The sequence below is a fragment of the Anastrepha obliqua genome, chromosome 1 (genome assembly GCF_027943255.1).
Source record: "Anastrepha obliqua isolate idAnaObli1 chromosome 1, idAnaObli1_1.0, whole genome shotgun sequence".
NCBI classification, from domain to species: Eukaryota; Metazoa; Arthropoda; class Insecta; order Diptera; family Tephritidae; genus Anastrepha; species Anastrepha obliqua.
Window position 1 is genome coordinate 172,098,180 of NC_072892.1, and position 14,540 is coordinate 172,112,719.

The window sequence follows — 14,540 nt, forward strand, 5'->3', positions numbered from 1 at the left end:
GTCTGAGTTCGAATACTCTGAATATATGGCATTTTTAAGCGAAACGCCTCGCAAAGAGTGTAAGTAATATAAATTTTCTTTGTATTATTTTCTTACCAAAATTTACCAATTACTTCTGGGCCGATCCTCTTAAATTTGACGTGTCTTCTTCTCATTTGAAAATCAATGTTGCTAGCAACATTTCCCGGCCAGGCAAATTCATGTTGCTAGCAACATTTAACGGCTGTGGTTTTGGTACTAGCATTCAGGAACTTATTAATCCGGTAGCAAAACTGCTCCTACTGGGCATTAATCGTTTGACACACCCACCAACGATTACTGTAGGCACAGTATGCATTAAAATTAACTAGGCTCCCATGAGTATCAACTATAAATAAATGTAGATCTTCATCTTCAGCTTTAATGAGAAGGTGGCAATGAACAACTGAATCTCTGAGGGATTTGTGCAGCCAAAGCTTCCAAAATATACTGATTATTCTTCAGTGCCATTAATGACCACAGGACAAGAATGATGAATTTGTTTCTTATTTAATTTTAGTAATTTTTTTATGAAAATATAGTTTATGCTCTTACAAAAGCCATATAAACCTGAGTCTCAAAAAGTCTCTTGCTAAAATTAAAAACGGAAATCATCAAATTTCGCTGCCTAAAGCTTCAAAACCTTGAGGTGCCTATGAACAACTGAACTGTGATAAAGTTGGAGGACCTTTTAAAAAAATAAAGCACCACAGCGCTGCTACTTATTCCTGAAGAGAGGTACTCGAAAAAAATCAACATAGACTCCGTTCCTTCCTCAGGATGGCCAAAGTTGAGATATTCCCCGCGTCTGCTGCTCCGAATGGCGATCTGGTTGAAATAGGGGAAGAGGCTAGTCAACTCGCAGAACTACGGCTTTCTGCGACGGGCGCGGTTCCAGAGCCCAAAAGCTCCATGAAATCCTCGGAGACCATGGAGCAATCTTAGGTGAGCGTCCTTTGAGAAAGTTATGTTAAAGGTAGCACAGATTAACCTTCGCAACGCTGGCTTAGCCGCCGATAACCTCTGTGTCATCTTCAGGGTAAAAGACATTGATATCTGCCTGAACCAAAAACCCAGGTTTCGACAGTCGAAGATCATGGGTCTCCAGAGCGATCTTTTTTTGTCGAGTTGGAAGGTAAGCCTAGTGCTTCTACCTCGTTAGGAATACTATTTCGGGTATGCTGTTTATAGCCCTTTTAGTATATTCAAGCGCAATGCTGAAGTGACTCAAATATCCGGTTAAGTTTTGACAATTGCTTTTTGCTGACGGTGCTGACGAGTGTCTTCTTCCACATAAAAAAGGGAGAATCATTCGATGTAGGTATGAAGAAAATGCCCAAAACCGCGTATCGTCATCGTCGGTATCATCCAACGATATGCCCAGAAAGCAATTTATCTCGACGAGGTGGTCCCAGAGAGGGAGAGAGGTATTAGATGTGTATGCTTAAAAAGTTTATGTGAAGAGATGATTGGTGTTATGATTGTACGCTCACACGCCCGACATATAATATATTGAATATGTCGAAAACGATTTTCAATAATTAGGAGCTTAGCCTAGGGCAGAATCCATATCGATGGCAACATCCGATGAGGCGCCACTTAGAGTGTTTGTGAGCAAGATGCTGCGGCAGATTTTTTGACCTTTGCACGTTAGCGGCGGCGAGTACCGCAGGCGATGGAACAACGAGCTGTATGAGCGACGGCATAGACATTGCGCAGGGTATAGAGATCCAGCTGCTTCGTTGGTTGAGTCACGTCGACCGAATGGATACAAATTCTCCGGCTCTGAAAGTATTCGATGCGGTATCAGCTGATGGTAGCAGAGGAAGAGGAAGGCCTCCTCTGCGCCGGAAATATCAGCTGGAGAAGGACTTGGCTTCACTTCGTGTTTCCCACTGACGCTGATTAGTTCGAGAAAGAAACGACTGACGCGCTTTGTTGAATTCGGCCAAAGTCACGTTAGCGGTTATCGCGCCAAGCAAACAGAAGAATATGTACCCATTATGGTAATTTTGCCAAGATAACGCAAGCTTCTTGAGGTGACTGAAGCTCGTGGTGGGACTAAAAGAAAGTCTCTTTGTCGCATTAGGCAACTACTGAACAAATTTCAACTCGCTCGCCTTGAGTGATTTATATGGGATTGCATTCCATGTTTTTTAAGACTTTTTGTTTTTTTTCCATACTTAACTAAATTACCGGTTTTGAATAAAAATTCCCAAATTGAAGGCTTTGGGGTCATACAAAATCAGCTGCTTGGAGAAAATTCAGTTTTGCCAGAATGAAAGCAGAGTAAAATGCTGCCAATGTTCTTCTCAAATAAATATCCGATACTTTCAAAAGCACCCGATTCTTAAATTATCAACGCCAAAGTACTCGATATTTCCGATCCGTACCGCGCTTACACCGCGTTTGTTATTTAATAGCATTTCTTTACAGACTTTTACTTGTAAGAACCAGCTGAATCCCAAATTACACAGAGCATTAAGCACTCACGTCAAGTCATGTGCGGTATACGAATTGGTTGCCCAAAGAAAGTGTCGATGAAAAATATTAAAATGCGTCATTGATAAATGCGATTATGTAGCTCACACAAGTTGAGCCCATCAAGAATATAACCAAAGAGGAGTTTCGGTCGAACAAAAAGGCGGAATGCAATGCATGTACACGTTTACGCACACACATACACATACACGCATTGCAGCTGATGGCACTCGCATTAAAGTGTCCCGCACGAGGCGAAGAAGCATGAAGAAAGGGCCTTTAGAAAAACAGACAAATGCGTGAGTGAATGAATGCATCAAGAAACGTATGAATTATCGTTCATTTTGGGCTTAAGTGCGGGGATTCATGCGGAATTATGTAGAACAGCTTGTCGTGCCGCTGCATTGCCGTAAGTGAGGTTATGGTCTTCTCCATGCGTTTTCGCATAGAGGCGGCACAATGCACAACTAGCAACGTCGAATTGCTGAATCGTTGACCAACAGCCAGCCGATGCGTGATTGATTTGCGTTGCGGCCACTTGCGAGCAAATACTTGCATATTCACACTGGATGTGCCACAGGAGGAGCAGTAATATGTGCCACACGTGACGTTCGTAGGGGCATTCTTGTGAAAAGAGAATTGAATTGGGCAAACAATTACACCCGCACTTTAGTGATTTAGCTGAATTTGTTTTTTTAATAATATTTTTTTTTTAATAAATTTTTTTTTTTCATAAAAAATTTTTTTTTTTTTTTAATTAAGTTCTTTTTCTAAAAGAGCTTTTGTTTTTTAAATAAATTTTTTTCTTTTAACATAAATTTTTTTATAATAATTTTTTTAGTGATTTAGCTGAATTAGTTTTTTAATAAAATATTTTTTTTTATAAATTTTTTTTTTAATTTTTTTAATACAATTTTTTATGAAGTAAGTTCTTTTTAAATAATTTTTTTTAATAAAACTTTTTTCTAATAAATTTTTTTAAATAAAACTTTTATTTTTAATACTTCTTTTTAATAAATTTTTTTTTTCTTTTTAATTCATTTTTTTAAATAAAGCTTTAATTTATAATAATTTTTTTTTTAAGAAAATTTTTTTAGGTAATTTTTTTTTAATACATTTTTTTTAATAAAACCTTTTTTAATAAATTTTTTTTTATCATTTTTTTTAAATACATTTTTTTAGTGCGCAATCGAAGAAAACATACTCATATAATAATTTTTTTTTAAGTAAATTTAATAAAACTTTCTTTAATTCAATTTTTTTTTAATAAAATATGCTTTTAATGTTTTTATTTTAGTTTTTTTTTAGTTAATTTTTTTTAAATAAACTTTTTCATTAAATAAGTTTTGTTTTTAATAACACTTTTTATTGAATAAATTTTTTTTTTAATAAAACTTTTTCCTTATAAATCTTTTTAATATAATTTTTTTTAATACATTTTTTTTCTTAATAAATTTTTTTTCTTAATAATTTTTTGAATTCCATTTTTTTAAATAAAACTTAAGTTTCTAATAATTTTTTTAATAAAATTTTTTTTTAAGAAATTTTTTTTTAATAATTTTTTTTTAATAAATCATTTTCTTAATACATTTTTTTTTCAGATAAATTTTTTTAGTGCGCAATCGAAGAAAAGATACTCATATAATATTTTTTTTAAGTAAGTTTTGTTTTTAAATAAACTGTTTTTGTTAAATAAAATTTTTTTAATAAAACTTTTTTTAATAATATGTTTTAGTGATTTAGTTGAATTTTTTTTTTTATATTAATAAAATATTTTTTTAATATTTTTCTTTTTTTTAATAAAATATTTTTAATAAAATCTTTTTTTAAGTAGATTTTTTTAAATAAACTTTTTTTTAAATAAGTTTTGTTTTAATAATACTTTTTTTTGAATAATTTTTCAAATTAATTTAATTTAATCAAATTTGTTTTTAATCAAATTTTGTTCTAAGTTTTTGGATTTGTTATAATTTTTGTAAAATGGTTTTTGATAAACAATGAAAATGAATTAAAAAGAAAAATAATGAAAGTTTAATAGAAAAAAAGAAAAAGAGCCAAAAATCTCCTTTTTTATATGGAACCTTAAAAAAAGCACGCACAAAAAAATGCCTGTATTTGTCTGAAAGCTGCTCAGCCTGCAAAAGAATTCCCCATTTACATGTGAATACATACATACATACGTACATACATAGCTAGTTTGACAGAAATGTATTTTCGCCTTCAGCTACGCAAGTATATTAAATCGATTTTCAATGTCTACAAATGATCAAAAGCGGAAATGGTCAGAGGGTACCGAATAAATAAATTGCTTGCATATGCAACATTCGCTGCGGTTACTTACATATGTATGTGAATAACTGTATGTATGTACATACATGCATATGCTTGTAGGCTATGCAGCTGACCCAATTCGATGGAGACAAATAAAAAGGTATTTTTGAAACAAAATTTAAGGTTTTCAATTATATAGTACAACAAATTTAGATTTTTTCATTGAAACATAAAGTGGAAAAGTAATTGAAAAAATGCCAAAGCAGAAGAAATCCTGAAGACAAAAGAACATTAAACTCGTACACCCAAGAGCTCAAAGATATTCTAAAAAATACCACAACGCACAACTCCAGAACTACCTCAGTAACTGCGATGTAACCCCTGCCACTGACTACTCACTTTGGAAACCTGTCAAAAATCGAAAAAGGTCAGCTTCAATACAAACAGTCATTAAACTGGAGAATAAAAAATGGACTAAAACATATCTTGAAAAAGCTCACGCATTTGCTTGGTACTTATGCCGCGTTTTTACACCAAACGAACGATCGCTAAGCACTGCTCAAGAAATCAAAGACATCCTGGAATTCATTCATCAAATGAACCCTCCCAAAAAAAAATTGTTCAGAAGTAAAAGCACCAGTAAAAAAGCACAAAGAAGGCTCGCGGTAATGATATATTCACAGCAGAAGTTCTTAAACAATTGTCAGATGAAGGAGTCTCTTTTCTCACACATACATACAATCCCTCAATATTAACTGGCTTTGTTCCTCCATCCCAATGGAAAGTCGCACAAATAAAAATGACCCCTAAATCCGGAAAAAGTGGCGAGAAAGGGGAGTGTTATCACCCTATCAGCTTATTGCCCGTTGCCTCTATAGTTATGGAGTCCCTATTTTTCAAAAGAATGATGCCGATAATTGAAGACCGAAGATTTGCGTAACAGCGGCAACTGGCGAGTAATAACCCTGCTCAACGACTCCTACAAACTTCTAGCCACGATCATACAAGGCAGACTCCAATGTATCGATCGCTCCTTCAGGGACGAATAAGACGAAGCCAAAACTCTTCGCTTCATATTATAACAATCAGTTAAGTGAAGCTGCCGGCCTTGTATGCTGTTCGTTCACTTCAAGAAGGCATTCAACACAATCAAACGAGGCCAACAATGGCTGGCGTTGAATATAATAGAGTTCTCTATTAAATAATCCGGCTCAGAGCCCTTTACGAGAACTCCGAACTGGCAGTGATTCACAACGACAACATTAGCGACCCATTCACCACCAACGCAGGTGTAAGGCAAGTTGTACCCTGTCACCTCTTCCCTTCGCCATCTTCCTAGACGACGCCTTGACCCTGCATAAAAGAAGCATCGTATGAAGTTTCACCAGGCATCTTGAGAACCAGGACTTCGCTGATGACATGTGCCTTCTCTCTCATAAACTCACTGGCGTGCAAGCGAAGGCGGACAGACTAGTCACTAGTCGGACTGGAGGTCAGCATTGCCAAGAAAAAGTCTATGAGAGTCAACCACTATTAAGCAAGACATATATGGGTTGACGGGTGCCCGGTGGAAATTGTCGAAATCTTCTGCTACCTCGGCTGCACTTTCACGCCAGACGGCTGAGTAGATGAAGATGTCAACTGTAGGCTAAGCAAAACAAGAGCGGCGTTCGGCTGCATACAGAAAGGGCGAGTTCACAAATCTCCAGACGCACTAAACTGCAAATATTCAGCTCATGCGTGGAGTCAGTATTGTTGTACGGATGTTAAACATGGCTGGTCTCTAACACCATCACACTGAGGCTACAATCTTTCGTCAGCAAATGCCTCCGCATCACCTGTAGAATATTCTGGTCGAACACCACGAGCAATGACGCGCTATGGAGATCAACGAATGCAGAATCCATCCTATGGTAAGTCAAACGCATAAAGTGGCGATGTATAGGTCACACGCTTAGAAAACCACCAGATAGCATCACGAAAATGGCACTGTACTGGAACCCGCATGGGAGCAGAGGTCACAGTCGGCCAAGGATCATTTGGCGAAGGTCGATGTTGCGTGAACTAGCAGATGCCGACATCACATGGGACGACGCAAAAACAACAGCCCCGAACATTGTATGATGGAAAAGTCTTGTCGGGGCCCAATGCTCCCGAGCGGAGTGAACAAGGATATAAAGAAAAATAAAAATTTAAGAAAGTTAATATCAAATCACCACTTTGCCTACAGAAAGACACACGGTGTCATGGAACAGGTACACAGGCTCGTAAATAGTACTCACAAAGTTTTTGAGCGGAAGTATTGCACGAGTTTAACATTATGGATATCTATTCAAAAGAAAAGGCCCATAAATTATTACAATTTTATCAAATCCTACCTCATAAACATACACTTCTATGTTAAGCAAAATGAAGAACACTCTGAACTATGTGGGAGATTAGTGGGTGCACCCCAGGGCAAAATAATGGGCCCAACAATATACTTGCTCTACACCCACCATTTACCAGTCACTGAGGAAAACTATCATCGGAACTTTTGCAGATGACACCGCAGAAGGTTTCCCTTAAACTCCAAAAAGGACTTTGTGATTTAACTCAATGATTAAAATATTGGATAATAAAATCCAATGAAACAAAGTCAGTTGAAGTAACTTTTACGGCCGATCGAAACATTTGCTCTCCCTTGAAACTCAATAATGTTACGAAATATCTCGGTATGCACCTCTACAGCAAGCTTACATGGAAAACACATATTTTCACTAAACTTAAGGCACTTGAAATCAAACTTCGAAATCTAGACTGGCTCAAGCTCTTACTCTATTCAGTCATATTAAAACCGTTATGGACCTACGGCTTATGGAAAACTGCAGCCCATTCTGACATCTAAACACTCCAAAAATTCCAATCGAAAGCACTTAAAATGATTACAAGCCCACCGTATTATATCATATATGTCCAAATCCATAGTGATCTAAAATTTCCCACAAAATAGAAATAAAAAACTTGCCACATAACACAATATAAGCCTCCAATCGTACCCAAATCCTTTAATTGCAGAAATAACTCACAATCTCACCTCCTTTAACAGACTGAAGAGGAAATCAAATTTATCCCTTAAGTCCCAAAGCTATTTTGTTTGGAACTTGAAGCATTTTACTAGACATAAGACAGAGGTTGAATTGTTAGTCAATGAACTGGCCCGTACAGCATATTTGGATATTTGAACGAGCTCGCTGTGCGTCTTGATGATGTTCCACAAATGGAGGGACCTACAATTTTATACCGCCTCCGCACAGCAGATGGTTTCTCAGGAGGAGCTGTTTCATGGCAGAAATACTCTCGACTTTTTGAGGCTCAACACTTACGGATGGTAGTCACACACACCGACCTCTATGGCGGCTACCTCATTTCTTTTACTATCTATAAATTTATTTTCCTTGTTTGCTTTAATTCCTTAAGTTGCAAAAATTCCTTGCGGTTCGAGATTTTATAGGAAAATCCGCGCAGGCTGAGGCGGTAAATTAGAGTTAATGGAAGGTATGTAGGTTAGATGGCAAAGTTATCATGAGTACACTATAAGTAGCCGTTTAATACCATAAATAAGACAACTATACGCGAAAAAATACAAAACTTAAAAGAAGAAGATGGTTTTTCTTCCGTCAGGAAGAAGATGGTTTCAGCCGTCCGGTGCTGTTTAAGTAGTGGAGAAGAAAAAAATGATATAGACTGGAGAACTGCCTGAAATTATCCTCAAAAGGCCTATAAAGAACCTCATACGCCTAACCGCTAAGCCCGGACATTTGCGAAGGCAGTGTTCAACCGTCTCTTACTCTGCCGGATCCTCACAGCTTCTCCAATGGGGAATGTACGGAATTCCAAGCTTCTGCGTTATGATCACCCAGTGACCGATGAACACCACTATGAGTTTGGAAATTGTGTAGCGGGGATCCCTAGCACTTAGGCGTCCTGCTTCTGTCGTACTGAAGCCAAGGTCCATTTGAAATAACACACGATAAGATAGAACCACCTGCCTTACACTTATGAAAGAAATTGTGCAGTTTCCCTCTAACAACAGTCAAAGAAACACTCTCCTGGTAAGCTTATTCGTAATTTTATTTCCTTCTATGTTTGTATGTCCTGGAACCGGAAATGTTTGCTGCACGTTAGAGATGTTTGATCTCCTCCTTACGGGAGTTGACTAGAAGAGAGTGTTGCAGCTCAACAGCAGATGAGAACAGTGCCTTGATTGTAGCTTGACTATTGGAAAAGATATATATGTTTCCCTTCTACAGCGATGCCTAAGCATTTTACATGCCTGCAGGATCGCAAAGACCTCTGCTTGAAAAACTCTACTAGATTTCGGCATTTTAAGGGGGACTGAAATATTGGCTGATCTAGAGAAAAACCCTGCACTGACTCCAGACTCCATCTTGAAGCCGCCGGTGGATGTAGCCTGCTTGGAAAGATAGTTATAGCACAACCCTCAGAACGTAGTTTGGGGATGGAGAGATTTATACGAACTACAGAGAAGGAGGAGAAATCAGCCTCTAAGTGCTGCAGTAACCTACAGGAGATTGCCTCCACAGGCCAACCTCCTTCAACCTAATAGCGCTCTGAGCAGTAATATCTTAAACTTGAAGATCAACGGGGAGTCGACCGAAACTTATAGATCAGATCTGGCTGAACACACCAATGTGGTCATATTGCTCTTTGTAAGGGTGATGCTTTCAGAGACTATCAGTCACTGCATCAGTTCCCATTTTATATGCAATGGATAAGCTTAGACCCAAAGCCTTTAACATGTGTGCGGGCATCATAAGCACTTGAGCCAGTTTAAGTTATCAAACCCGAAACACCAACTAAACCCAAGTCGTTTAGTAATATTTTGATATTTCCAGAGAAAGTCTCCACCTTTATATTTCAGAATGAACTGGTGATGCCAAAAAATTGAAATGAATGACGTTCCTTAAGAAGGAAGCGCCCATATCCTTTTGCTGGCAACTCTTAAAGTCACTGAAGAGCTCATAAACATTCTATGCGTTGTCAGAATTCGCACCCGTCGAATGTTTGAAGTCTTCTTTCAATTCTGCGGACAAGAGTTTGACAAGACACCTGTCGCTCATACACAATACGCATCCCTCCTTCATTCTTAATTCGAGCCAACACTGGATATATAAAATGTGGTTTAACATTTTATAATCTTCCCTAATCTCTTTTTATTTATAATATTTGCTTTTAATCACTGTGCGTATATTTTTGGTAGTATTTCACTGCAGCACAATCACTTTCGTATTTAGAAATGATTTCTGTTTCAATTTCACACACTCACACATCTTCATACCAAAATCATTTTATGTAACTGCGAAATCCTTTTCAGCCACTACGAACTTACCCATATTCCAGCAGACGTAGCCATATTCACTTTTTTAACTTTCTGATCCTTTCGTTGGGTGGGTTCCTATAGGAAATTTTGTTTGCCTTGCACCTGTTTGACTTATTTTCACTTGCAACTCAAGCGACCTTGGTTGTGTTTGTGTACGAAAGCGAATGTGCATAAATTCGAAACTGCATAACATTTTATACCTTTTTTTCTTGTGCTAATGCCGAAATGTAGTGAATACCGAAAGTATAAGCACACAATCATACATACGCACGTAAAATTATTCGATTGCGCAGACGCGGCAGCGCAACGACGCTGCTTTTAGATTATTTGGTGTAAGTTTTCCAGCGGATGTTTCAATTGAAAAATTATTGCACAATTTCGCTTATTTCTCTTCGCTTCTTACTCGAAACGCCAATGCGCCAAAGATTTTATAACAAAATACCTAATTTGGGTGGCGATCAGAGTGGTGGTGGTGGCTTGCTGCAGCGAATGGTTTTAAGATAACACTCAGAGAATAAATTCTTTGGCTTGAAAATGTAGAAGTGATTAATTTTGTTTTCCCCAATTGTATCTGGTTACTCTTTTGAAAGTTAAATCAAAAGCGAAATGTAGTCAAATCGGCAGAGGCGGCAACAAGCCGGGTTTCGCCTTCAAAATTTTAAGAAATAAAATTGTGGAGAACTGAATTTTGCCTAGAAAGACTTCGAGTTTTTTAATAAATTTTAGAATAAATAACAAGTTGTTAGGCTACAGATATGAGTATTAATAATGGGTAATTTTTTAGCTATTATCTTTTTAAGCAGTTGGTTTAAACAGCTGACGCACGTTTTGTGTCTTGTTTCACTGTCGAACATCTTCAGTTTGGTCTATAATTTAACCATGAATCGTCTTACAAACGAACAACGCTTGCAAATCGTTGAATTTTATTAAAAAAATGAGTGTTCTATTAAGAAAGTTTATCGCACGCTTCTTCCATTTTATGGTCAGTTTAATCGACCCACTGAAGCGGCTATTCGAGCTATTGTGACTAAATTTAGAACCAAATTTACATTATTGGACATCAAAGCACCAACACGCTTACGCAGAGTGCGAACTGAAGGAAATATCGCAGCTGTATCGGCCAGTGTTAATGATGACCATCAATTATCGATTCGTCGCCGTTCGCAGCATTGGGTCACTGTTACTCAATAACGTGGAAAATTTTGCGAAAGGATTTAGGTGTGAAGCCTTTCAAAATACAGCTGGTGCAAGAATTGAAGCCGAACGACCTACCGCAACGCAGAATTTTTGGTGAATGATCTCTTGGAAAGTTGGCCGCAGATCCACTTTTTTATCGAAAAATTGTGCCCAGCGACGAAGCTCATTTTTGGATCAATGGGTTAGTAATTAAGCAGAATTGTCGACTTTGGAGTGAAGATCAGCCAGAAGAATTGCAAGAACAACCAATGTATCCAGAAAAGGTCACAGTATGGTGCGGTTTATGGGCTGGAGGTATCATTGGACCGTACTTCTTCAAGGATGCTGCGAATCGTAACGTAACTGTGAATGGTGAGCGCTACCGTGAAATGATATCCAACTGTTTTTTGCCCAAAATGCAAGAGCTTGACTTGCATGACATGTGGTTTCAGCAAGACGTTGCCACATGCCACACAGCACGCGTAACAATGGACTTGTTGAGAGGCGAGTTCGTCGAACATTTTATTTCACGTTCGGGACCTGTCAATTGGCCACCAGATCGTGTGATATAACGCCTTCAGATTATTTTTTGTGGGGCTATAATAAAGCTCATGCCTACGCAGACAAGCCTGCTTCAATTAACGCATTGGAAGGCAACAGTAAAGCATTTATATGTGAGATACTGGCCGAAACATTGGAAAGAGTATGTCAAAATTGGACTAAGCGGATGGACCATTTGAAGCGCAGTCGCGGTCAACATTTGCATGAAATAATCTTCAAACATTAAATTATATGGACTGTACTATCGATTTAAATAAAAAGTGCATACATTTTTCTGAATTTTACGTGTATCTTTTTGAAAGACTTTCCTATAGCTCTTAAAAATCACCCGTTAGTTTAAATATTGCATGGGTACCTTGCATTATACTGTACATTATACAAGCAAAAAGCGTCCACTTAAGTAGTTTAGTCTTCAATATTGTGGCTTCTTAAAAATATGGAGCTTTTGAACAAGTATGTATATTACTAGAACAATAATATACAGCCCGCGAAAAATGGTATCGTCTTAAAATTTTGAAGAATATTTTTTTTTTAATTTTTTTTATTAAATTATAGTTTATTATCTAACATAAGACATATGAACCCGATTTTTAAATTTGAACTTTTTTTAATAAAAAATTTTTGAATTTTTCGTTTTTTATTTTTTGGTTTGTATTAAGTTATAGTTTACATAAGCCATATAAATGGAATTCGGTAGCTTTAATAAACGAGCAAGTCGTCGTTAGTTTAAGATGCGCTATATCCGCTACATCCTTTAAAAATACCGTATCAAGAGTGCGCAGCCGCCTCAAAGCTAAGCTTTCACACTCACCTAAAAGGTGCCTGACTGTCTCCTCTTCTTCTGTATTAAGACAGCTTCTACAGAAATCGAAGTACGGGAGTCCTAAACTGTTGAATTGGTATCCATCCTCGTCAGGCTCTACACGTAGCTCTATTGAGAGCCTGTTACTAGGCGAAAATGAGCTTGGCTCAGTGGAACCACGAAAGCAATGGAGATGCAGGCGATCGCTACAAACCCTTTAGCTGATCCTGGAGAGGCCACGCTAACTCGGTGCAGAAGGGACCAGAGAGTACTGGTGGGTGTAATCACAGGGCACTACATCTGTGTTCAGCATATGGCTAGCATGGGGGTCGTAGACAGCTCGATATGCCTATCCTGCCTTGCGAATGACGACACAGCAGATCAATTTCTCTGTAGCTATCCTGCATTTCCCGAATCAGACTTAGGATATGAATCCAAAATATTTGTGGAAGAGTGACCTCAAACTAATTTATCCGTCTTACCACCCACTCTATATCTTTCCTATCTGTACTCTTTCTACTGAAATCTATCCGCGTGTAGTACAACCCCCCTCAAATCTGATCTAATCTAATCTAATCTAAACTTCTAGTTTAGTTAAAGTTTAAAACATTCTATGACTGTTTTCGACGAGTGTGTTTTAGATTTTAGCGCTTTTATTGTTGCTTGACTGTCCGAGTATATAAAGGCTTCATTGTGGATATAAATCCAATTTTTAAATTTAAAATTTTTAATTCAAAGTTTTTGTATTTTTTTATTTTAATTTTTGTTTTTAATTTAACGTTTTTTTTTGTAAAATAATAATGAATTTTTAATTTAAAATTTTTTTTATTTTTTTTTTTTTGTATAAAATGATAGTTCATTATCTAACATAAACCATATAAATCAAATTATAAAATTTTTAATTTTTGTATAATTTTTTTTTATTTCTTTTTTTATAAAATATTTTTTTATAAAATTATGGTTCGTTGGCTAACATAAATCATATAAATCTAATTGTCAAAGCTTAAATTTTTAATTAAAAATGTTTTTATTTTTGTTTTGTTTTTTTTTTTTAATTTTTTTTTTAATTTAAAGTTTTGTTGTATAAAATAATAGTTCATTGTCTTAGAAAAGCCATATAAATCCAATTTTCTAACTTAAAAGTTTTTTTTTAGTTTTCATGTTTGTTTATGTAAAATTATAATTCATTGTCTGCCATACCTTCTGCTCAAATATGAACGAGACGGTATCAATAAAACGGTCCGCGGATGACATATGGCAAAAATAAATTTTTTGTTTCTTGGTAGGACTGTTATAAGCTTACATGGCAAATTTCAGCGTGATATGTCACATAGTCTTTTTTCTGTGCTACTGTAAACAAGTCAAGCCACACCGGCTTTCTCAGCTGATACTTGCACTGCTTGGATCCTCCCTGTCATGGGATGGTAGTTGTAAGACGTTTTATAGCTCACTAAATTTTGCTATAAGATAAAGTGAGCGTTTTACATCAATGAAAAGTGCCGTTGATTTTTTATAATTTTTTTCTTAACAATTTTTTCCATATAAGAAAGTCGTGCATTCGTGCATTTCGTCAGCGAAAAACAATTTTCAAAAAGGGCGATTTTTGAAACCCTCCCCCTTATTGCAATAGAATTGAATGGGTTACAAAACTGCATACCCGAAAATTTTCTAGAAATTCTGACTAAAAATTATGGAAATTTGAAAAATTTGTAATAAATTTTAATAAAAAATTGTTGATGTTTTTTAATTTTGACATAGCGTGAAACTCAAATTTATATGGCTTTTGTGAGGGAATGAACTATTTTTGTTGTAAAAAAATTAACAAAATTAATTCAGAAACAAATAAAT